The 10,000-nt window shown below is 35.0% G+C and overlaps 1 protein-coding gene across 1 annotated transcript in view; it reads right to left on the bottom strand.

The window, feature by feature from the left end:
• Nucleotides 1-9,898: 9,898 nt before the first annotated feature.
• LOC135201252 (nematocyst expressed protein 4-like) overlaps nt 9,899-10,000 on the bottom strand; it is a 3,229-nt gene continuing 3,127 nt past the window's right edge. The window contains exon 3 of the mRNA XM_064230124.1: nt 9,899-10,000. This exon is cut by the window's right edge and continues 1,077 nt beyond it. The gene's annotated coding sequence lies outside the window, so the exon portion shown is untranslated.

The following is a 10,000-nucleotide window of genomic DNA, read 5'->3' on the forward strand; positions in this document are numbered from 1 at the left end:
CCCCCCCCCCCCCCCCCCCCCCCCCCCCCCCCCCCCCCCCCCCCCCCCCCCCCCCCCCCCCCCCCCCCCCACCCCCCCCCCCCCCCCCCCCCCCCCCCCCCCCCCCCCCCCCCCCCCCCCCCCCCCCCCCCCCCCCCCCCCCCCCCCCCCCCCCCCCCCCCCCCCCTGCTATTATTGTATCTGCAATCTCTTTTCGTGGACATTAAAAAGTACCTTATTGTAATACCGTTTTTGTTTTCAGTGTATTAGACAACATACCTTTTCACACTTCCTGACTTACTACAGTAAGTCTATGTATTCAAAGTTTCTCTCTCTCTCTCTCTCTCTCTCTCTCTCTCTCTCTCTCTCTCTCTCTCTCTCTCTCTCTCTCTCTCTCTATCTCTAAAGCAGAATACTATCTGGAAAGGAAATACTGTAGACTATTACTATGCTCCAAGCAAAGAATTACTAGGCTTGTCCAGTATCTGCATTTGTTGTCGTTTTGATTGCGTTGTTATTTATGGTGGAACAACGTAAATAATTTTCTTCGTGTTTTGAAAAGTAGCTGTAAGTCGTAATTAATATTGTGTACATTTTGGTGAAACGTAGAAGCGTAAAAATTCATGAGGCATTTCATTAAAAATACGTAACCACCTCCTCTCACTTCAGTGCATTATTTTCATGATATTACTATTAAGTTATCTGGTCTGTTACCTCCGTTTCTGTATAGTTCGTGTTCAGTCTCTCTCTCTCTCTCTCTCTCTCTCTCTCTCTCTCTCTCTTCATTTTTATCGAAAGTGTTCTGCTTGATATCAGATTGCAAGATCTCGGTCGGGTCGATGTTTTAATTTTTTAATTCCTATTTTATTCTTGCATCTGAATTTACACAAGGACTTTTGTGCTCACATGTATGCATGCATACATTCATGATAAAATGACGACTTCCTGATTAATATCCTTAGTTTTCTTATACATGATCTATACATTGCCTTAGTTAAAACATATATTGTTTTAAATATCCAAGATCAATATTAGTGGTCAGTACTTTTTTTTTTTTCACTGTAAAAAAAGAGAATGTTTAAAAAGATGAAAGAAACCATTTAGTAAGATTTTACCTGAAAATTTCGTGAAACGACAGAACGAGAAGGAAAAAGTTGTCCAGTTTCTTGCGCACTGCGCCCATGATTGTGATAAAGAGGCATTAAATTGAACAAGTTTCATGCTAATTGTTTCTGTTCAGGGGACGTGTTTTGGGGGTCGCCACAGTCCACGCAGGTAATACAAGGTCGCTGCATTATGTCAGTTTCTTTTTTTTTTTTATGCGACGTCATTGTTGCGGCCTGGAATACGTGTCTGTGGTCGCCGCTTTTCATTAGAATGGATATGTTCGTGATTTTTATTTTTTTATTTTTAGTGTGTGCGTGTGTGTGAGAGAGAGAGAGTGTGTGTGTGAGTGTTGTTGCCTTGCGAACTGGATACAGAATGTGCGCGATCTGGGTGGTTTTTGTGACCTTTAATTTTGGAATTATAAATTCATGATTAGAGACATTTTCTAACTACATAAATCAGATTTATTATATACATATATAATAGTGATGCATTTATGCATTTTTCCCAGATATCTACAAGTTTCTTTCACAGTCTCTTAGTTTCCCTTCAGAAAACAACCATCTAAAGTGGAAAGTCGGCCAGCTCTCTCTCTCTCTCTCTCTCTCTCTCTCTCTCCTCTCTCTCTCTCTCTCTCTTCTCTCTCTCTCTCTCTAAAATGATAATATTTAATTTACTGATAATATCGTCAAATTGTAATTCTTTGTTTTGAAATATACCGTATGTCCGTTGATTTTGTTTTATGTACCTCTCTGCTCTCTCTCTCTTAAAAGATAATATTTAATTTACTGATAATATCGTCAAAATGTAATTTTTTTTTTTTTTAGATATACTGTATGTCCGTTGATTTTGGTTATGCATCTCTCTGTCTCTTCCACACACACAAACATATACATATATCTATGAATAACTTGATCACGAAGTATATAAAACGTGATGCTATGTACAAATAAAGGTTTTTTCCTTCGTGGCAAAAAACCTTTACATGTATATATATATATATATATATATATATATATATATATATATATATATAGATACATAATATATATATATATATATGTTTGTGTGTATGTGTTTGTACAGATATACACAAGTCCAATCGGGATTTAAATATTCGTTGTACAAACGGAAATGACAATATTAAACCTTAACATAAGCATTGTGGTGGTTATTGAGCCTTAAAGCGCAAAAGATAGAAAACTGTGAGGGCAGCTTTAGATTGCATATCTGCTTAATATACTTCCCTAATGCTACCAGATGTGAGAGAGATTAAAAGCTTAGGGCGCTCATACGAACCATTGTGCGAAGCACTACAGGATGTGGAAAGAATTTTCCTTCCCAATATTTTCATGAGCTTTCTGTTTTTCCCTCTTCATTTTATTTATTCTTTTTTTTTACCCATCCCTGTCACCTAATTTATATCTACTCTCTCCCCCTCTTTCTGTAATTAAGATTTTTGTTCCATATTTTTTTTATATTCTTAGTTTTATTTTTATTTTATATTTCTTTCTCTTTATGTACTTAAGATTTTAGACAATATTTCTCTCTCTCTCTCTCTCTCTCTCTCTCTCTCTCTCTCTCTCTCTCTCTCTCTCTCTCTCTCTTCCCCTCTTTTCTTTTATTCAGTCCCCTGTTCTTCCAGCATACGATTTCTCTCACACGAAATGGTTAATCTAGTGTTTTCATTTATCTCTCTCCTCACTCTCTCGTTTCCTCTTCATCCGTCTCTTCGATCTCTCTCTCTCACCGTGCATGTCGTCCTCTCTCATTCTAGTCTCTCTCTCTCTCTCTCTCTCTCTGCAAAACTTTTGTTATCATTTTTTTGGCCTCTTCATCGATTCAAATCCTTATTCTCTCTCTCTCTCTCTCTCTGCACCAACCCTCTTCGGATGACTAGAAAAAAGAAAGGCTTTTTGAACCATTGATTCCATTGTCATGCAATCCGATTTGTACCAGAGGCCCAGTGCTGTAAATTTTGAAATTAGTTTTGGGGCCTTCTCTGGAGGTTAACTGCCCCAGTTCCTTCAGTACTGTTCGTTCTGGTTGATTTTGATTTCTAGATCACAAATATTCTGACCCTGCGTACATTGTGTTTTCTGGAAAAACTTTTATGGGCACTTTTGGTTTTGGTTTTCCTAATTTGTAATTACAAGGTAGTAGTATTTCGGCTCTTATTCAGTTTTTTATGTTTTTTTTTATTTACGTTGTGTTCATGTTCACTGGGAATTCTTATTTTTCTTATGGGAAACAAATCATATATGATCTGTTTGTAATTTAACTTTCATTGTGACTCCCACAATAACTCTTAGATGTTATTGTGTTGAAGAAAACAAATTTAGCGACATAGGCTATATTCCTATAACTGTGGGACGTATATTTAGTTTATATATATATATATATATATATATATATATATATATATGTTTATATATATATATATATATATATATATATATATATATATATATATATATATATATATATATATATATATATATATATATATATATATATATATATATATATTTATATCGAAAATTGATATTCTGTCAGTGATTCAAAATCGTAAGTCTCGAAACCTGCTCAGGGCATATTTACTTATGATTCTTCTTTTGTGTGCGTCTTTCTCAAGGTAACGTGAATTCAATATTAAGCTTTTATATGTGGCTTAATATTTGTGAATATAAAAACGTCACGTGTGTATGCGAGGCAAAACTTTTGAAATCATTCACATACAAAAATATATATATGTATATATGTGTATGTGTGTAAATGATAGCCGCGTGGTTTACGGCGCTTTATTGTACGTCCTGAATTCTTGGTTCTGTGGTTCGCGCCCATGAGCCGACGAATTTCTTATCTACTAAAAAATTCCCCTTCGGTTAACATATATGAAAATATATTAATTCCGATGTAAAGTGAATTAGATATTAAAGGACATTGTAGCTTAATAGGACATTGTAGCTTAATGTGTATATATGAATATATATGATTATATATAAAACCAGTATATATATATATACGCTTGTGCATGGGGGGAAGGTGAATGAATTTGGGTATTCGTTTATGTTGTGTCCTGTTGTATGACAGCTGGAATAGTAATAGTAGGAAAACTTTACCTACCCCCGGGCGACTAAAGTTTCGTTTGGAAACGGAACTGAGGCCACTGAGCAGGTACTAAGATAAGAATGGTTCTGAATAGCATTTGTTGAACAACGGAAACGGTATAATTTTTTATATTCTTTCAGGTATAATGTATATTCTTTTGATCCTAGATCCAAATGGGCTGCATTAATCCAGTTGAAAGAGAAATATGATAATATCACAAGAAGTAATTATTTCCTCAAGTGTCCTATTTTTATCTCTTCATTGCATTCATGATTATCCGTTGCGGTGTGGTTTAAAAGAGGTAGTTCGGTATATGAAATCAAACGAGATACAGGATGCATTTAATTTGGTGAGATCTGTACACACAAAAAGTTACATAATAAAAAGAAAATAATTTACAAACGACTTCAGTTGTGCAGATGGTTAACGAGATATACCAGCAGATTACCTAATATGCAAAAGGGATTGAAAGGTCGGACACCCTCCCAAAGCAAACCATTTGTCAACGCAGTCACTTTCTTAACATTCATCGGTGCATGAAAGAAAGTGGAAAAATTTTTTTTTCAGGGTGCGCACTACTTATGTGTAGTTAAAAGCGAAGGAAAAACGCCAATTGTGTAATGCTGAAGTTTTTTTTTATATTTTAAATTCTTTACACACACACACAATCACATGCAAATGTATATGTGCATATATGATATATCTGTATAATTGTGTACATACATATTATATATATATATATATATATATATATATATATATATATATATATATATCATTCATATGTTCTAAGTAAAAGATTTGTATATGTAGATATTCTTGAAATTACACTTATGAATGATTATATTAGCCTCTCTCTCTCTCTCTCTCTTCTCTCTCTCGTCTCTCTCTCTCCCCATGGAATATATGTAGTTGATATTAATATATATGGACTTTTATCGCACGCTGGCAGGCTCCGTTGGCTACCTTGGAGCCTCACCTGCGTTAGGAAACGTCACCTTTAATTGGGATAGAGCTCACATGCCTTTAACGTATGTACATACATTGTACGTATTTATTATTTCTATATAAGCGGTAACATGTATTACAGTGTATTCTTGTAAAACGGTTACACCCACATTAAATATATAATATATATGTATAATATAATATATTACATCTATAAATCTATATATATATATATATATTTAAAAAATTGATATATATTATATATATATAATATATATCATATATGTATATATATATATATACAGTATACATATATATATATATATATAATAATATATATATATAAATATATATATATATAATATATAATATCTATATATAATATTATATATATTAGTATATGCTAGCTTAGATTAACAACCTCATCTCCCCCAACCCCTTGCAGCAACCCCTTTTATTCCTTCTACTGTACCTCCGTTCATATTCTTTCTTCCATCTTACTTTCCTCCCACTAACAACGATTGTTTCTTTGGGCAACTGCAAGGTTTTCCTCCTGTCATATCTTTAAAACCTTTTTCATTTTAATTTCCCTTGTAGAAGCGCTGAATGACCTCATAGGTCCCAGTTCTTAATCATTCGGCAGAATTTTATATCCCACCAACCTCTTCTCACCATGGAGATACCCGAGATCGATCCCATGGTGAGAAACAACTTGAACCCTTTTCGTGGAAACTGAATCTGTGCATATTTGATTGATATTTTGTGATGAAAACTCATTAATGCTGTAGAAGTCCTTGACGCCATTGTCAAAGTGCCTAAGAGCTGTTTAAATGTTTGACTTGAGTGAGTCTCTTGATTTTCCATTTACTTTAGGAAGCGCTTCGGTGTCGTGGTCGGTTTGGTCTTGGCCTGCTACCTCGGTGCCCGCGAATTTGGTTTCCCGGGCATTCCACTGAGGGGTGAGAGATATGTATCTCTGGTAATAGAAGTTCACTCTCGACGTGGTTCGGAAGTCACGTAAAGCCGTTGGTTCCGTTGCTGAATAACCACTGGTACCATGCAACGTAAAAACACCATACAAACAATCAAACATTGACTTTAGGTTACCAAATTTAAATTCTGCTTTATTTCCATCTATTTAACCCTTTAAGTTAAGCAGTTACCTGGGATTTTGGCCACATTGTCTAGAATTTCATATTTCTCTGATAAAGTGAAGTCTGTGAGCAGTTCTGATGACATTACTTCATATTTATTAGGGCTTTGCAAAGTTCACTTATCCAGATATTTCTTTCAGTGCCTAAATATTTTTGAGTTCCAGGTCATGATCGTGCTAGTGATCTCGGTACTGCATCGCCCTAAGATTTTTGAGAAGTAGCAAATTCTTTGGCTGGGGATTCCTTTTTTGGATTCGTAATTATGAAAAGCATCTGAATAATAAACTTTTCAGGTATAGTACACGTGAAAGTAATAAATTTGTGATGGCCAATTTATATGTATGTGTGCGTGTATGTGTACATGAATAACGCCTTTTTTTGATTGAGAATCCATCCCCTTTAGTTTCTGGGGAAAAAAAATCATTCGTACACGGTCAAAACATATGCCAGCGTGTTTATGTCAGAGGGATAGTGTTCAGTGTTCATAGGAATCTCTTCGATATTCAGTTTTGAGAAGCGAGTTGAAAGAAATATCGGCGAATTTGAGGATTCCCACGGCCTTTGCGTGCGGCAACGACCGCATTGCAATAATCTTTGCCTTGTATTCTGGTCAAAACTGTCGAGAAAACGTCCTATTCATAGTTCCTAAACTCTGGAATTACTGCCATCTTATGGCCTACAGGACGGACGTGATACGCACGCTTACTGGCTTCTGCAGTGCTCATGACCGCTTATAAATTAGGGTTTTAATTTTGCCCCCCCACTGTAAATGCTAATGGCGTATCTGTTATGGTAGTTCCTGCAAAGCTTTATCGTTACCCCGTTTCATGAAATGTTAAGGAAAGCGGCTTTGGCTTCGGTCACTTGATCTCGCCTTCGCATAGGAATGCTCTACTTTTATGAGTTCAGAATTGGCCTTGGGTCTGGTAAAACGAAAGCACGTTAGGATTCCAGATTCCGAATTCAGAGAGAGAGTTTAGCCCTCGGCTGGAATTTGGGGATGGAGGGAGTTCGCGCAAGTTAGCCGCGTTGGTTTATTGTTGGTTTGTTGTTTCACTCTACAGTTTCTTTCGTACATTTTTTGATTTGTTCTTGATTAATACGCTCTTTATAAAGGTAGAGGTTGCTAAGGTAAGTTATTGGTCTCTAAATTTTTGATTGCCAGGTTACTAGCATTTTGTGTTATGGTTTTATTTTCATGTTTTTAAATAATTTCTTGAAGGTTTTAAATATATAAGCTTTAATAAGCACTTGTTCCCTGCTCTGGTAGTTGTACATGTTAGTACGATGGCAAAACCTGCGGGTATAAGAGATTTATTGCACAAGATTCTCATAGATTAACGTTTATTGAACAACACATGGTAACTTGATGGTGAAAGTCGAAGCAAAGACACTAATTTCCATGTTGATTCTTGGGGAAACTGAGGACTCCTACCCAATCTCAATTCAACTTTTGTTGGCCTATACATTTGAGGCCTTGACTTCTCTGAATCAGTTTCAGAATGTTTGGATGAACCAAATCGCTCGCTCTCTAGCAAAAGTAGTTTTGACGTAAAACGCCTCACTAAAGTCAGTATATATTTTAGTTTGATGGATATGTATTGTTAAATAAATAGTATGAATTCGCCCTTTTTCTTACGACAGTTCAAAAACAAATTGTTCACCGTTATACAAATTCCTATGGAAATAGCTGTAGGCGTATGTGCATAGTCAAGAGAAACTCTTATATTCCAGCGTAGTAATTTCAATACAGAATTTTTTTTATTCATTCTTGTCATTATTTCGGTGAGTGTTGTAACGAAAAGAAAGATGCTTTGTAGTGGAATGATGTTATATTTCCTGTCCACAGTAAAGCTTGTATATTGAATTCACTTCGAGTACACAAATTGAAGGATTACCTGGACTATTGCACTGGTCAGGTAAATCCTATAGGTGAGTGTATGGGTTCCACTCGAGGACTGAAATTGTAGTCGAGTGGCAACCATTTTTGTTCATCATTAATTGGTCGTTATTGTGATCCATCAATGCGAAGATATGTGAGCTTGCCTTTTATTTGGACTGGAAAAATAGTATTCACCGTTTCCATGGCTGTTTGTATTTCTGTAAAGACGAGAAACAGTTATTGATATATGCCGGGTTTTTTTTTTTCTGTTCTGGTAGAAAGACTAGTCGTTTGATTTCAAAGTAAATCACTTTGATACCCATGAATTACTTTTTTCAATATTAATTACTTCGTTTTTATATACAGATAAGATATATACTATATATATATAATATATTTTATTATATATTATATATATAATTATATATATATTATATATGTATATATATCAGTATATATATATATATATATATACTTATATATATATGTGTGTGTGTGTGTGTGTGTGTGTGTATTCATAACTTTCAACCTTCATCTTTTTTACTCTGTCGACTCTCCTTATTGTCAGAACATTTTTTCAACTGAGAACTAAGCTCTCATTTTACTTCTAATTGACTTGAAAGCTGATTTTCACCTTCCGTCTGCTTCTTTTGGTAAAGCAGTATAAATTACGTAGAGGTAGAGATAGAACATTTTCAAAAGACTTGGACTGAATGTGATAATGCTGAATTGTGGGGGCAACGTATTGATATATATATATAGTATATATATATATATATATATATATATAATTATTATTATTATTATATCTATATATATATAAGGAATCTTGAACAGAAATGCTCTTTTATACCTTTTGACGCAATACCTATTGAAGTTATTTTTTCCTGTTATTTTCGGTCAACACAATACTTGCGTTATCCTAGTTTAGATTGTTAACAGACTATAAAGAATATTAACTTTAATGTGGGTGCACTTGCGTTTCTCAAGGGGAGAAATACGAGATCGAGAAGAGTACTTGTAATATAGTATGTGTTGGTTATTTGAATCTCTTTCCTCTTTTTAGTGATATTATTGTTATTTAGTAAGTATACTTGCCTATAATGAACTGTTTTTCGGAATAGCCAACTGCTTAATTCTTTAAAACAGAAAATGCTTTTAAGAGATCTTCGACGAAAGTTGTTTCTTTTTTCAAAATTCTTCAATTATGTCACTAAGCAAGGGAACAGCATTGCAATGTTTTCTTGCAGGGGAATAGCTGGATTGTTATGTCATAGGCTGTGTAGTGATATGCAAAGGGGGGGGGGGATGGCAGAGAACTTTTGAAGCCTAAAGATTGCAGGTAACGTTTGCTATAAAAACAAAAGAGGAATTCCTCATCTGAGTCTTTTTTTAGAAAAGATTTTTGGTTTATATCAGGGTGTTGTCAGAGGATGTTCTTGATGAACGGGTATTATTGGATGATGAAGACAAAAGATTACTTTCCTCTGGTAAGTAAAACGAAGACTACAAAAAAGAATGGATAGTAGTGGGATTTGAAAGCGATGTGAACAAGTTGCCGTGAATGGTTGATCCAGAGGGGTGACAAGAATAGCATCAGGAATTTTAACTCTGGAATAATTGTAGTATGGTGCAGGGTATTGTGGTAGAGGCATAATGTAGAGCGTCTGAATAAAGGATAATTCTATTTGTAGTAAGGAATTAATGAAATCCCAAGTGGTGAATAATATTGTTTTTATGGCAAGAATACAAGAGTACACATTACAAGTCCAAATTACATCCAAGGGGTGTTTTCTCATGAAAAATTTAAGGGAATTCA

Source organism: Macrobrachium nipponense, chromosome 28, assembly GCF_015104395.2.
Source record: "Macrobrachium nipponense isolate FS-2020 chromosome 28, ASM1510439v2, whole genome shotgun sequence".
Taxonomy (NCBI): domain Eukaryota; kingdom Metazoa; phylum Arthropoda; class Malacostraca; order Decapoda; family Palaemonidae; genus Macrobrachium; species Macrobrachium nipponense.